We start from the raw sequence: 16,316 nt of genomic DNA, 5'->3' as shown, positions 1-16,316 counted from the left end.
GGGTGACCCATCTAGCCTGTCATACTAACACATACTTCTTGCTCAATAGGTATTCGCTGAATGAGGATTCATGAATGAATAGGCAAATGAGATGACATGGCCAAGGTTACCTAAGCTGTATGTGGCTAGTAACACGTACTGATTAAAACTTAGGAATTGGGAGTGAATTTATCTATCTATCTATCTATCTATCTATCTATTTATAATATGGAACGCTTCCCAAATTTGTGTCATCTTGTGCAGGGGGCCATGTTAATCTTCTCCGTATCACCCCAATTTTTGTGCCAAAGTGAGCACTGGAATTTGGAATGTGGCACCTAGAAACACATGTTCATTATGTTTCCTTTCTGTATTTTTACTCAAGTGTAACCTGAGAACTAAAACAACTGCCCAACAGACAAGGCGGTGTACAGGGAGCCACAGTCAGAGTCTGAAAAGACATAGAGTTCTAGAATCTTTGGGATATGGATGAGACCAGTGTCCCGGCTCCAGTGATTAAAAGCCACAACTGAGAGCTCCCCATACAGTAGACACTTTAACTGACCGATGGAGAACAGAAGATCTTTTAACAAAATTGACCTAGTGCAGAGCCCGGAGAAGAAAGTCCTCGATACCTAATCATCGGTGATGGCTCTTCCCTGCCTTTCCTCTGCCAGAATGCCCTTCCCAAACCTCCTCCTCTCCCAGTGTCAGTTTTTACACCCTTTATATTGTAGTCCCTCTTTAGAGAGGCCCTTTCTGATCATCCACTTTAAGCCCCGTTTTTCTTTTTTTTTAATTATTTTTTAATGTTTATTTATTCCCGAGACAGAGAGAGACAGAGCATGAGTGGGGGAGGGGCAGAGAGAGAGGGAGACACAGAATCCGAAACAGGCTCCAGGCTCTGAGCTGTCAGCACAGAGTCTGACGCGGGGCTCAAACTCACAAACCGCGAGATCATGACCTGAGCTGAAGTCAGTGGCTCAACCGACTGAACCACCCAGGCGCCCCATCGTTTTTCTTCTTTAAACCCAGAAATACATAGAGAACTTCTAGGACAGTAGCTCAATTGTCCCCCAACTTCCCTGTTAGGTAACGTTCACATATTCTACTAGCTACACCCCAGGGAAAACATAGCTCCAGGTTATATGCAATTCCCACCTTGTTTTTTTTTTTCCACTCATAACACTTCCTACTTATTGTGATTTCATATTTATTCAGCATCTATACAGAGCAACTCTAATACTGGTATTACAGTTCATGTTTATTGGGCACTTACTGGGGCAGGTACTCATCAATTCGTTTAATATTCATAACAACCCTCTGAAAGAGGTTCTATTACGAGCTTGTTTTACAGATGAGGAAACTGGGATTCAGAGAGGAATCTGACTGAGTTCACACAGTGCGTAAAAGACAGAGCCAGCTATCAGCTACCAGACGATCTGGCTCTGGAGGTTAAGTGCTTCACCTCTAGGCGATATAGACGTACCATGAGGGCGAACTCCATGTCTTTGTTGCCCACCGGTTCATTCCTAGGACTTTGTATACTGTGTGGTGTGGGATAGGGCCTCAATCAATATTTGTGGAAAGAATGAAAAGAAGGGAGGGGTGAGGGAGCAAGGGAAGGAGGGGTGCTGAGGAGGAAGATAAGCCACTCACCCCTTCACGCTCTTCCATGGGTAAAGTAGGGCCAGGACGCACTGAGGAGTCCCCACCTCCCTTGGAAGCCATAGAGGTGCTGGACGTAGAGCTGAATGAGACACTGTCCCTGTCCTGGCAGAGTGCCTACATCCTCATATCAAAGTGGTCCATTGGTTCCGATGCACTCCGGGGAGCTCAGGAACCCCTTCAGTGGGTCCAGGGCCCTTCCCTGCCCTATGAAAAGGGGTTCAGCTGTAATGCAATCATTCGGCTTCAGGGCCCCTGTGCGGGCCCTCAGGTCACAGCAGTGACGATGACAGAGCTCTCTCTCGAGGAGTCACAGGCTAGTGAGGAAGAGCAAGCCTGGAACCAAGGAGAGGAGGGGAAGCTGACCGGTCAGACCGTGAAGGGAGGGAAGGAGGCACAGGGGGAGAGTGCCTGGATGGACGTATTCTACCTCTGGAAGTCTCTGCTTGTTCAGCTCACGAAGCCTGGGACTGGGGCAGGCTCTTCGTAAAGAACTGCACTCCTCGCCCTCCACAGCAGTGTATGTGGGCAGCCGTGGTCTACTACATGATACTGTGACACATGTGACTTGAAGAGAAGCTAAGACTGACCACCAGAGCAACGAGAGCAGTGTAACATACATGCAAGCCACCTTATTTCACGCTGGTCTTTCCCAGGATGTTAGCATTTTGCTCCACTGAGGAACAGCAGCGGAGCAGAAACCGTACCACACGGGGACATACAATTGCCTCAGAGGCATACAGAACCCAGGGTACTGGGTGTAATGCCCTTTCACCCTTCATCCTCCCGCTGGGCTGTTCGCCTACGTCCTCTTTCTGAAAAGAACTAATTGCACGGTGTGCCCCTGTCTTTAAGCATCTGCCCACACCTCCATAATTCAGCAGCCTCCTCTCTCTCGCTTATGCCTTCCATCAAACAACCTTCACCAGGTTTTTTTATGCTTATTTATTTTTGAGAGGGAGGGAGAGAGAGAGGAGAGAGAGAGAGAGAAACAGCATGCAAGAGGGAAAAGGGCAGAGAAAGAAGGAGACACAGAATCTGAAGCAGGCTCCAGGCTCTGAGCTGTCAGCATAGAGCCCTATGCGGGGCTCGAGCTCACAGAGCGCGAGATCATGACCTGAGCTGGAGTTGGACGCTAAACAGACCGAGCCACCCAGGCGCCCCTAGCTTTCACCAGTTTTAAGGTCAAGTCATATTTGCTATAGTGTGTGTGCATGTATAGATTTCTTTAGTCAAAATTTAACAGGTCTTTTTAAAAGCATTATTATTTCTATTAGGATATTTACAGTTTTATCTTAGCATTGTGGCTACAATATAATACAGATTTTCACTGGTCGCCTCAACCTTATTTTTGCAAAAAGTTCTGTTATTTTTAACGCACAACTCTGCAGAACACAAAGCTTTTCAGGAATATACATGTCACATTATAGCAGAAATGCCTGTATCAATGCATCAAAGGCTTTCCCATCTGTTATTATGGCATTCCTTATGTAAGTTCTTTGAAGTAAGCCTAAATGGCAGATGAGGAAACTGAGGCTCAGAGATGTTAAGTGACTCATCCAAAGGCGATGAAACATACTTGAATCCAAAAGTCTTCAAGTCCATTTACCCAGTTTTCACTGTACCCACACTTAGCACATTTCCTAGCAATATGGTAAGCAATTGATCAGTAAGTTATTCAAGGAACAATTAATACTACCAACAGATCATTCATCTATCCAACAATATAGTCCATGAAAGCCACTTTGAAAAAAAAAGAGGGAAAGAAGAAGGTAGCTACGTTTTTTGAACTCCTACTATAAGCCAGGAATGATATTCAATGCTTTTTGAACACACATACACACATCAAATACACATACACACATCAAGCATACACACAGAGACATACATGCTATGAGACAACTGTTTTTGTTCCACTTTATACGTGAAAAATTGACGTTCAAAAATTTAAGGAAATTGCCTGAGATTATACTACTTGGAAAGGAATGTACTGAGATTTGAACCGAAGTCTCCTTGATTCCAAAGCCCATAGTTTCCAATAGATTAGTGGAGAATGCCTACCTCCTGTAGAATAAGAGAATACTTTCAGTGGTATAAGGACAAATCTGTTTATTTTAAAGACTATATATTTATTTTTACATGATTTTACAAAGATCTAAATGCTTATGGCAAGTGATATTTGTTATCAGTTTACAACTGAAATGCATCATCTCCTATAAAAACATCTTTAAGTTTTAAGAAAGTAAATCTCTTTAAGAGAAAAGTATTAAGACTGTAAATGAATATAGCAAAATGGAAAAAGTGATGGGTAAATCGCTGAAATTTGAGGAACACAGCTCTTAATCCTAACAAGGCCCTTAATAAAACATTTTCCTTGTGCAGTTGATTCCCCTGAGCTAGATCAGCAGACATTTTCTAAATTACCTCGAATAGAAAGGAAATGAAAATAGGCGTGATTCCTGGGCAGTGTTTTCAGGAATTTAACATGGTGCTTTTTATTTCAGTGTCTGTACCAACTGGTGTTTTCTTCGCAGGCCTCAGAGGTGGTTGGTCGAAGAAGTGCTCAAGTTCTCTTAAGACAGAGGGAGCAGTAGAAAAAGAAGACAGTATGTTTTTTAAAGGGAGTAATGGAACTTTCAGGGCCTAGTGAATACTCCCAAATGATCAAACATACGCTTGATGTTTACGTTACCCAGAGAGAAAAGCAAAAAGCCCTGGGCCTAATCTAGACACCTGTGTTTAAATCTCATCTTAGCCACTAATTTAATGTGTCACTCAGGTAAGTGACAGCTGGGGGGCTCACTGTCCCCACTAGCCAAATGAAGGAATTTTGATTTCCAAAACTACTTTCCAGTAATGTAAGACACACCCGATCGAGAATAACTATCACTGGCAAGAGCAGCTATCCATGTACGTTAGAAGGCACCTGCCTGCCATGAGCACCAGAACTCTTCCTGCTCTAAGAATCTGTGATTTCATGATTTAAGTTCCTCAGACTGCAGATGACCATACAATAGCCGGAATGCACACAGAGGGCCATTAAAGTCTCTGAACTATGCTTAGACTGTCACACCACGGGCTGCACACGCCAAGCTGGTGTAAATGCCTCCCTGCCCATCCAGGCAATGAGTACCCTGGTTAATTAAATGTCCATGTTCATGTGGACTACGCCCATTATAATTGTAAATATGGAGTTTGTATTTTTAAGAAATGTTTAATGCAATTTGGTAATACATTGAGCACAATTTAAACTTTCCCAGCTAAGTATTCTTTCCCTCACTTTATTGTTATTTTTAATAACTAACAAAGCAATGAATGCTGATTGTAGTAGACGACTGTACCGCAAACATTCATTATCTCCTTCCACAACCTCCATGACCTCCCAGCTCCACTGATACTGGACTTGGCCACGTGACTCGCTTCAGCTAATAGAAAGTGGGCAAAAACGATAATATAGTGGTTCTAAGCCTAGACCTTAAAAAGTTTCCTGTGGTTCTTTTTGCCCCAACCTCTGCCACGAGAAGAACAGTTCCCTGATAGATCCTGCCTCTCCAGGATGGGTTCCAGAATGAGACACATAAAGCGGAACTGCATTTGACCCCAACCCTATTTCTTCAGGGTGCACACGAACACATGCAGCTGGGCACTGAAATCAGTAGTTCCAGAAAAAGCCACCATCGCTACTCAGAAAACTCCAGGGGAGGCACGTGCAACGGAGAGAAGAGGCCACTGAAAGGGACTTTAGGAAGTGTATGCCACCTCAGCTGACCTGCAGACCCATACGCAGGAAAACTATACTTAACCTTGTACAGCACTCTGATTTTGTGGTGGTTTGTTTCATGACAAAAGCTGATTAATTCACCTATTGTGACAAGTAAAAATTTACAGAAATAATATATTTTAAAAATGAAGTGCAATCTCTTTAATCCCACCCTCAAGGAAGGTAGCTGACAATAAGCATTGATAGGTGACTTTCTACTCCTTTTTCTGGATTTTCGAAGGATTAAATGAGCAAACGTGTGTAAAGAGCACTGGGCACAGGGATGCGCATATAACGTAGGCACTCATTAAGCATTAGCTGTTCTTACTAATATTCTCACACAAATAAATATACTCAGATATAGAGTTTTTGTAATTTGTGCAAAACAAGACCATGCTACATACATCACTCTACAACTTGCTTTCTTCGTGTAATGTGGTTTCATGGATTTTTTTCTTCAGGTCAACTCATCTTTTTAAGGGCAATTAACTCATTTTTTTAAATTAGCTACATGATATTCCATGGTTTAAATGTACCATAATATATTTTACCTATTTCCACCTTGTAGATAAAGAAACTGACACTCACAGAGCTGAGGCGTTTGTCAAAATCTTTGCTGCTCCTCCCTGTCAAGCCCTGGGACACCCTCTGGCCAATCAGAGGTGAGTGGAAGTGACAGGTGAGCAAAACTTTTAAGAACTATCTCCTGGTGTTACCTCGCTCTCTTCCCTGTGGCACACAGCAGGAATATTTCAGACAGGGAGCTCCTACATCAGCCTGTTCCAAAGAAAGAGCCCAGGCCTAAATCAGGAAGGAAGTGTAACATGCGCATGGAATAAACTCATTTGTTTTAAGACTCTGAGATCTGGGAGGTGATTTGTTACCAATTTAGAGAACGTTAAGACAGTGTTTTAAGACTTTCAAGTGTTTGGGTGTTCATTGTAGATATTCATCACCCACTGGTTTGGCCAAGCAGCATGCCGGTCAATCAAGATGTGGGTTGAAAGAATAATGGGAAACAATCTCTTTCCTAACATCCTTTTAAAAAATTATCAGTAGCCCTCTCCCCTTAATGACAAATCACTAGGCAAAGGACATCTAATGATGTATCACAAAAAGCAAGTCTAATGATGTAGTCCCATAGGTTGAGGACATCCTTTTTATGTGGGGAGCCTCTTAGGTAGGTCAGGATCATGAGAACGTTGACCCATTTTCTCCACGTTGCCAACTACATACACAGAAACACGCAACATGACACTAATGTCAGCAGTTCCAAGAAAAGCCATCATCACTACTTAGAAAACTGCAGGGAAGGCAGGTGCAAGGGAGAGAAAGCAGAATGAATGGGACCTCAGGAAAGCTAATCCCAGCTTCACCGGGTATCACCTCCAGGCCTCCATTTGCTCAGAGGAACTACCGTGAGGATCCAATGAGGGACAGCAGGTGCAGTCACAACTAATAAGAAAAAAACATTTATTTCGTATTTATTATGTGTAATACATGTTGATTGCAGAAAATTTTAAAACAAAAATAAAAACATGAGGAGGAAAATGGAAATTACCCAAATATCACAACTGTTGATACCTTGATGGTTAATCAGCCGTATTTCCTCCTACATAAATGTGTACACATTTACTGCAAGGCCTTCTGTATGCATTCATTAAGTGTGTGCCCACAATTACTACAGGTTCCTCCTATCGTGCTCATCCTCTCCATTCTTCCTTTCCAGTTTGCCTTGTGGTCCCTCCAAGTATGCACCATAATCTTGCCCTATAGACAGACATTTGTTCATTCATTCCCTTGTCCTAGAACAACTCTTCTCCACCAACTCTTCTTCTGGTTACTCCTACTCATCCTTCAAGTTTCAATTTATTCATCACCTCCTTAGAGCACAATTCTCTGGCCACTACCCTTGTCAGATGTCCCTTCTCTGTGCATCCAGAACGTCCCAGCCTTCTTTCTCATAGCGTCATCATACCCGACTAGTCTTGCCTCCTTATTGTCTATTTTCCTTGCTATACCCCAACTTGTACTCAGCTACTGTAGCTTTTGTTCCCCACTGTTTACCAGTGGCCAACCCATAGTAAATGATCCAAAATAGTTGAATAAATGAGTAACACAGTTAACAAAATGTGCTACCTGTATTTCTTTGGAAAGACACCTGGCACTTCTCAACAAACATCCAGTGAAAGATTAAATATAGAAGAGGATATAACACATGGCCACATGCTTCATGAAGTTCACAAATTATATGGGGGAAAAAAAAGCATTACCAATAGGAAGCATCAGTATGGAATTAAGTGCTAGGTCCTTTACTTCGGTCTCCCCCATTAATTCGCTTCAAACAGGAAAGGGTAGAACAAAATCCCTAACCTCAGTTCCACATGTATTCCCTGACAGTATTCTGCAGCACCAGTTGGAATAAAGAAGACACTAGCCATGTTAACATATATGCTCCCAAGCCTTGGCAGTTCAACACAAAAAGTTGATTTCCCATTCAGGCAAAGTCGGATGCAAATTTTCTGGTCAGTGGACAATCTTCCGTGTGATCATTCAGAGACCCAGGCTCCTTTCATCTGTGGCTCTGTCCTTCCTTATGTTCCTTACACTTCACCAGGAGATCGGGAGAGATGGTTTTAGGAGACAGGCCTGTAGCTATCACACATTACATTTATCCCCTCTGTATTGGCTAAAACTCGGCCACATGGCCACACCTAATTACAAAGGAGGCCAGGAAATGTAGTTCAGTGGTACACATAGAAGGAAAAGGGGTTTGGTGGACACTTTTCAGTTTTTCTGCCACAAATATTTGTTATACATTAGAGCTCAGAGAGTATCCAGTCTCAAGTGGTCCCAGGTACAGGGAACTTTGGTTTACGAATACTGAAAACGCTTGTTGTCTTGATATAAGAACGTCCATCGAACTAACATTACACATGAGAAAACATGACCTCAGATTTTCAAATTTTGGGAATAAAAAAGGGTCAATTCCAGAATTGATAAACCACGAACGTTGGTCACCATCCCCAGAAAAATTCTAAAAGAGCATATTTAAAGATGGTTTTTAGGAACCTTCAAAATAAAGTGACAATTACCACGAGTTACTACGAGCTCACTAGGAATGATCATAAACTAAGGCAGCATACTGTCTGCCACATAGAAGACAACAAATATGAATTGAATGAATGGCCTTCAATTCTACATTTAAGGCAACTTTCCCATTGGTAAATAACCACGACTTCAGAAATTTGTTCCTTAAATACTGCCGTGCTTTCCTTTCTAACCTCTAAACATTACCCTCGCTGTGACCTCAAAACCTACCGAACAGGCCAACTGTCCTGTGGAACACCTGCACAGCTATTTGAAGCCTTCTGTCTATGCTCTCACCGTTGCTTCCTTTCCCCCCAAGTTCCTTCTCCGTGGGACGTGGTTGCCAGCTTCTCGCCATTTGACTGACCTCCTCTGAGATCTGGCTGGCCAAAACTGCGGTCCACAATTTCATGTCAACAGTGTTCCCAATGAGGTCCAGCCAGCAGCGTTCAGCAGGATTACCTCTCCCCAGCTCTGAATATCACCAGAAGTACATAAGTAGTGACGATGATGCCAAAGGGATTCCCATACTGGGAAAGGGGGCAGGCCTTGAAGAGGACTTCCACTTTATGATCTCGGAAGTTGTGTGGAAGTTTTGAGTGCCGAAGAGACATCACCATAAGGGTGATGGTGTGCACCCCAATTACCCATGCCTCTTTGACCGAAACTTATTTTTTTCATTTTGTTTATTTTTGAGAGAGAGAGAGAGAGAGAGAGAGAGAACACAAGTGGGAGAGGGGCAAAGAGTGAGGGGGACAAAGGTTCCAAAGCGGGTTCTGCACTGACAGCAGAGCACCCAGTGTGGGGCTCAAACTCACGAACCATGAGGTCATAACCTGAGCTGAGGTTGGATGCTAAACCGACTGAGCCACCCAGGTGCTCCAAAAACCTATTTTCTTAATGTTTATTTATTTCTGAGAGAGGATGTGCATATACAGGGAAGAGGCAGAGAGAGGAGACACAGAATCTGAAGCAGGCTCCAGGCTCTGAGCTGTCAGCACAGAGCCCAACAAAGAGCTCGAACCCACGGACCAAGAGCCAAAGTCAGAGGCTCAACCAACTGAGCCACCCAAGAGCCATTCCTTGACCAAAACCTAGTCCATGCATACTTTCCAATGACTCAGTAGTTCACTTACTTGTATTTCAGTTTTTATTTTCATTTCTGCCTCTTTACTCCAGTTGTGATGTGAATGCACATATCCAAGCTGACAACCTGGGGAAGAAAAAGAAAAAAAGCAGGTGGAGGATGAGGAAGATAATGGAAAATTCCAAGATTGGAAAGCAGTCTCAAGCAAACAGGAATAAATTTTACAGAGAGTTGATCCAAAAGAAGGACTTCCACAGGGGCTCTGATGTGTAACCAAGATTTAACGAGCACCCTCTATGTGCCAGGAACTGTTCTAAATCCTGTGGATACGGTGAAGACCAAAGGATGTACTGATCCTGCCTCTGGTGGGCAAAACAGATCTCAAAATAACAATTAATAAGGGAAATATGGAATAATAAGCTAAGGTAAATTCGACTGAGACAAAGAAATTTCCATTTCCTTGGCTTCAGCTTTCCAGGAGGGGACATTTGCTAGAGTAATTTCTCATCCACTTTCTCCATCCCTTATTTCCTCCCCATGGGGAAGGTGTGGGTTATCTGATGGCTGAAGTCTGTAGAAAGATCCAGCATGCCCACCCCAACCATTGCATTCTCTTTTCAGGACCCATTTGTCCATAGGATGTACACACTCCCTGTATGTTCGGAAGTGGCTTGCAAGTTCCCACCTTTGCCAGAGACCAACAGGTAAGTTTAATTCCAGGTAAAGCATGAGGAAACCCACTGTGGCCTTGTGGCTGCATGCCCTACAATCTATCCTATATCACAACGACACTGTGATGTCCATTCATCTGATTCCTATCTCTAACGTCCAGCTGGTTCTGAACTCAAGAGGGAAAGAAAGGGGTGTTATTTATTACACTCCTGAGTTCCCAACCGCTATTTAAAAAACAAAAAACAAAAAACAAAACAACGCAGAAAACCAAAAATAAAAAAACAGTCTTATGAGGTATAAGAGGGGAATCGAATTTAGATGGGGGAAGGGTGCAGTAGGAAAGGAAGCCTTTTCAAGTGTTATTTAAGCAAACATCTAAAGGAAATAGAAATTGACCAAGGAATAGTGAAGAAGGGGGAAGGCTGATATAAAGGTTCTGAGGCAATAAACAGTTTATCTTGCTTGAGGAACTAGAGAAGTCCAGTGTGGGAGTCATCAGGGCTGGTCACCAAATGCTTACAGTTCTCTGCCTTCCAGGCAAACAGGATTGCACTTCCTGGTCTCCTGGTGGCTGGGTGGGGCCATGAGACTAGTTCTAACCAATGAATTGTGAGAAGTGACTTGTTACATTCTCTGGCAAAGGTGCTTAACTGCCTGGCCAAGACCCTTCAAAGTTTGCTTTCCCTCTACCACGAGATCCGTAATGTTCCTGAAAGTAGGTGCTACATTAGGCTGGATCCCAGAGAAGGCAATGTGATCAGAGAGTCCCTGCCAACCCTTGACAGATATGGAGCAGGAATAAGAAATAAATTTTTTTGGCTTAAGTCACCAAGATTTGGAATTTTATAATTGTAGTTTAACCTAGGCTACCCTGACAGATATGGTCAAACCCAGCATGGCTATAATATAGTTGGTGAGGTAACATAGGCCAGATCAGGTGAGATGTTATAGGCAAGGTAAATAATGCTGGGTTTTCTCCCAAATGCAGTAAGATACACTCAAGGAGGCTTCAGCAAGGGAGTTCCAATTTTTACGCATTAAAACAAAGTACTGCTGTATTGACTATTAAAATGCCCCCTTAATTCCACTATAGAAAAGGCTACTTAAAAAAAAAATCCATCGACAAGCATTTATTGAGCACCTTCTAACCTTCCATGTGCCAGGCACGGCACTAAGCATTGGAGATAAAAAAATGAATTAGAAAAAATAATAATAATAAACATTAAAAAAAAATAAATTCGACACAGTTCCTGGATTTGGAGTCAGGGATACAAGCAGACATCTACGAGAACACGTCATAAACATCCTCCGCTTCAGGTATGTGCCAAGTATGGTGAGAGCTAAAGAAAATAATAACTGGGGTGCCTGGGTGGTTCAGTCGGTTAAGCATCTGACTTCGGCTCAGGTCATGATCTCACGGTTCGTGAGTTCGAGCCCTGTGTTGGGCTCTGTGCTGACAGCTCGGAGCCTGGAGCCTGCTTCAGATTCTGTCTCCCTCTCTCTCTGCCCCTCCTCTGCTCACACTCTGTCTCTATGTCTCAAAAACAAATAAACATTAAAAAATTAAAAAAAAAAGAAAATAATAACTATTTGAGGATAGGGTGGGAGATAGGGTAGCAGAAAGCTTCAGAGAGAGCAATAATTTGAGCGGGGTCTTGAAGGGTAAGTAGGAGTTTGCCAGGTGGCATTTTGATTAAGGATAAAATTAAATGGAAAGAAAAAAAACACCAGAGGAATTGACAATGTTTAGGGCAGCTGAGACCCTGTGTACTTCAGGGCACGGTGGACTGTATTACTATTTGCAAACACTTGCTGCCTGGTCCCACTGATATCAGGCTTGACAATGAGAACTGCTCTCAGCAGAAGCTTTAAGTACCACGCTCTTTTCTCTTTGCCATGACAATCAGCAATGTTTCAGAAAGGGTCCTAGAGGAATGATGATATTGTGTGAGGCAGAGACACAGCCAACCCATAATCGGCATGCAGTATGAATGAAAAATATGTTTTGGTTGTCATCCAGTAAGATTTTTGTGTTGCTACCACAGCATAACCCAGCCTGTGCAGAGGTGTGCATTTCCAGCTCTTGACTTCCAACACATAGTGGGATTGCATTTTCTTGCACCCTTTAAGCAATACACGATCGTGTGACTTGTTCTTGACCAATAATATGTTCATACAAGTAATGCGCATCATTTCTGGGAGGAAACTTCACTGCCAATGTGAATTCATCACGTTTCCTTTCCCTGTTGAGGTGATTGGATGATTATGTAAAGCATTTATCAAGATGAAACCTTCTTCAGACTCAGTCCCTGAATGAGTACATTGAGCAGAGCCCCTCTGACCTTGAACATGTAGTATGAGCAAGAAATAAAGTGTTTTTGTTAAGCCACTGAGACTTTAGAATTGTTTGTTATGGTCGCAAACATGGCCTATCCTTAATGATATAAAAATTAGCATATAGGGGCGACTGGGTGGCTCAGTATGTTAAGTGTCCAACTCTTGATCTCGGCTCAGGTTGTGATCTCCCAGTTCACAGGTTCCAGCCCTGCATTGGGCTGTGCACTGACAGCAGGGAGCCTGCTTGGGATTCTGTCTCCCCATCTCTCTCTGCCCCTCCCCCCCTTTCTCTCTCTCAAATTAAAAAAAAAATAAACTTAAAAAAAATTAGCACTGAGACATGCGGTAATGTAACAACAACAACAACAACAAAAGTAAACATTCATTTAGAAGGCAATAACTAAGAACACTGTTATCAGAAGCTAACAGGATGGTGATCCATTTGGTGGACATATCACCTGTAATAATGGAGAAGGCATATCATGAACCTAATAAATTAAGCAAGAGATTGTAAAATTGTAAAACAAAATGTTAGCAGCTTGTGTTGGTGGCTGTTGGATACATTTGGAAACTTACTACAAAAAAGAAATGAGCGAGCTCACCGAAGATTTGCCCAGCTTGTAAGCAGAAATGAAAGAAAGCCGGGACAATCTGTAAATTCAGAGGTATTTATAGGGTTAGAAGAGGCTATTGTTTTTCAGTCTCAAGCAGTAAAATATAAAATTAAGACATGTTTTCGGCCAAAAAAAATAAATAAATAAAGACCAGTTAAAATCAGCCTTGAAGTATGGATCAAGTCAAGGGTATGGCCTCAAACCTATTGTTATAACCTCTGGATAAATTGAGATGTTACCCAGCACATGCTTTCAATTGGATGAACTGGCTCTAGAAAAGGGAGGGAAAGTGTCACTCTCCCACCAAAGCCCAGTAAACCCAAAGCACACAAAACCAAGTCAGGAGAGAGTGGAGGAGAAGTGGGGGGAAGTGAATGAGAGAGAGAGAGAGAGCAGGCATGAGAGCAAGAAAGCAAAGAAATACAGCAAAACGTGGAAGCATGTCTAGGAAAAAACTGGCTGTGGCTGTTAGCTCATGGAACGCCTGGAATCACACAGATAAGAAGGCTGCATTTTTGTGAGAGTTGTGCTGCCAAAAGTGCATCCGCCTGCATTAAAGGAGACCGGATTCGAGACTTAATATCACTCTGTACCTCCCCTAATGTTTAAAAGCGAATTTTAAAGCTTTTAGGGCTGCTTTAGATGTAGAAAAGGAAGACTTTCTCAGCAAAGCCCGGGGTCATGGAGAGCCATGGGTAGGGCAGCTACACACAGCGGGCAGAATCAGGGTCTAATCGGGGTGCTGGTCTAATCGGGGTGCTGAACATGTCTGCTCAGCGGACTGCCTGGCGTCTACCGTGGTTTCCCATTCCTTCGCTTTCCAAACCGTGTGCCGGTTGCAGCTCTCCTAGCTCCTACTGTTACGTACTGAGGATGCGCAGGGTAGACGCCTCGCGTTTAGAAAAAAAAGAGTCACATCTGGAGCTGATACAGAGTCGACTACGAATCACCCAGAACCTGGAAAGTGAGCTTGACATACTGCGACTAGATGAATCTTTAGGATTGTCCCCCCTGACGGGGGAAAATGAGGAAATTCTGCCTGGGGTGGGCAGGGTAGGGGGAGACAGTAAGCCAAACATTCGGTGAACAGAAAGGAGACTGCTAGAGTCATTGGTGTTTGTTCCGCAAATATTCCCGGCTCTCTCCCTTCCAGACACTCGGCTGGAGTCAAGTTGGACCTCGCCACGTGACTTGTTTCGGCCAATGACAGCCGAGCAGAAGTGCAGCAGGTCTCACTTCCAGGTGGACGCTTGGAGAGCCAGTGAATGGTTGGTTTGCTGCCTTCTCTCCCCCAGCCAAGATAGCAATGAGAAGCACGGGTCAAGAAGTCCTCAAGTGTCCACCATGAGCAGAACTCCCCTGCAGACCCAGAGTGGGGCATGTAGCATGAGCAAGAAATAAACTTCCCTGGGGTAAGTCACTGAGATGTCAGGCTTGTTTGTTAGGGGAGCAGAGCCCAGCCTTTCCTGACTGATACTGGCAGTGACAGATGAGGCAGGAGACCAGGATGGGACTGTGAAAGACCCCTTCTCTCAGGCAAACGCCTCTCTGAACTCTTTCCTGGTCATAAGGGGAAGCCATGAAAGCTTTCAAGCAGGGGCGTTAACATGAACAGATCTGTTACTTTTTGGATGAAATAGGCTACTTCTCAACATAAGGAGAAAAGAAGCCTGCTAAACCACATAAGGCAGAGAGAAACACACAGAACGCTTAGGCAAAAGATATAGAGAGAGACAGACAGAGACAGAGAGACAGAGTCAGGCGCGGTCATTTCTTCTTCCACACCATCCAAGTGCCATTTCCCCCACAGCTAGTACAAGAAAGTCTCCCAGAGTGGAGCAGATACAAGGGAATGTAACACAGACCTGAGGTCGATTTCCTGTTGTCTGTGTGAACTGAGCCAGATACTCAACCTCTCTGGCCCTAGTTCCTCATATGTTAAATCCAAATAATAATATATGCAGCTCGACACGGTTGTAAGAAGAAACAGCATATTTCAATTCCTCAGGTGAATGCCTGGCTGGTGGTAGGTGTTTAATACGTGAAATTTATTTTTGCTCCCGTTGACATACAAAATCATTGAGAACACCAGCTCCCTGATTACAAAAGAAAATGACTCAGGGCCACAGAATAGAGAACGTCTCCTCCTTGAAAAAAGTAACTGGAATTATCATCACTGTATACCTAACACCCCCCCCCCCCCCACCTCCATGCCCAGTGCTCACAGGAGCCGCTGGGTTTTCCTCTGCTGCCTGAGAAAATGAGAGGAGTGAAGAAAAGACTTCCCTGACATTAGCTGCTGTCGGGCCATTGAATCTGAACTCTCAGAGCCACAAATACTCTAAAGCTCTGGGCTATAAACCCAAGGCTGAATTCCCCTAAGTTCAGAAGCTGAAAAGCCAGAATTAGAAGCTAAGTATGTAAATTGCTGCAGTTCCAACTTCTTGCCCCAGTCCTCAACAGGAGGCACGGGAAAGTGCTGAATTCTGCTCCTTTCGTCCCGGCTTCCTCCCCTCACTGCTCCTCACAGGAGTACACCTGCTCCTGCCAACTCACACTCCTATCCTGGCATTCCATCGAGGCTCTGGGAAACCCTGAGGGGGGGCAGGGAAGGGGGCTGTTAGGCGACCGCCTCCCGGCCTGGAGGCGATGATGCTGCACTATCTCAGCCCTGTGAGGTGGGTCTCACCGGCCCCACTTGCAGATCTGAAGGATCCCAGAGAACTTCGGCGATTTGTTCACGTCACACCCTGGCAGCTCTGGCCACGAGAGAACCCACGATTCCCGAGTTCAGTATTCTTTCCGCCATACACTTTTGTCCCGAAGGGGTGCGGGGTAGGGGGAGAATAGAATAACAACCGCGGAAAAGGAACCACTTACATGTGTCTAGCGCTTCCTAGAGGCTACCCAGGATATGGGCCCACCACCCGGCCGGGAGCGGCGAGATTTTAAATCCTGGTCCTATCCCTGACTCGCTCACTCGTTGCGTGACTTTTGCTGAGTGCCTCACGTTCTCGTTTTCCTGTAAGCAAATCAGGACCGGAGGGGGTGTGTGTGTGTGTGTGTGTGTGTGTGTGTGTGTGTGTGTGTGTGTGTGTGTGTGCGTGTG

The 16,316-nt window shown here is 44.1% G+C and overlaps 1 pseudogene; it reads right to left on the bottom strand.

The window, feature by feature from the left end:
* Positions 1-201: 201 nt before the first annotated feature.
* On the bottom strand, positions 202-297 carry LOC115522597 (annotated as a pseudogene).
* Positions 298-16,316: the final 16,019 nt, after the last annotated feature.

The sequence above is a fragment of the Lynx canadensis genome, chromosome C1 (genome assembly GCF_007474595.2).
Source record: "Lynx canadensis isolate LIC74 chromosome C1, mLynCan4.pri.v2, whole genome shotgun sequence".
In the NCBI taxonomy this organism is placed as follows: domain Eukaryota; kingdom Metazoa; phylum Chordata; class Mammalia; order Carnivora; family Felidae; genus Lynx; species Lynx canadensis.
The sequence above is the reverse complement of the archived record's forward strand: the minus strand, read 5'-3'. Positions and strand labels throughout refer to the sequence as shown.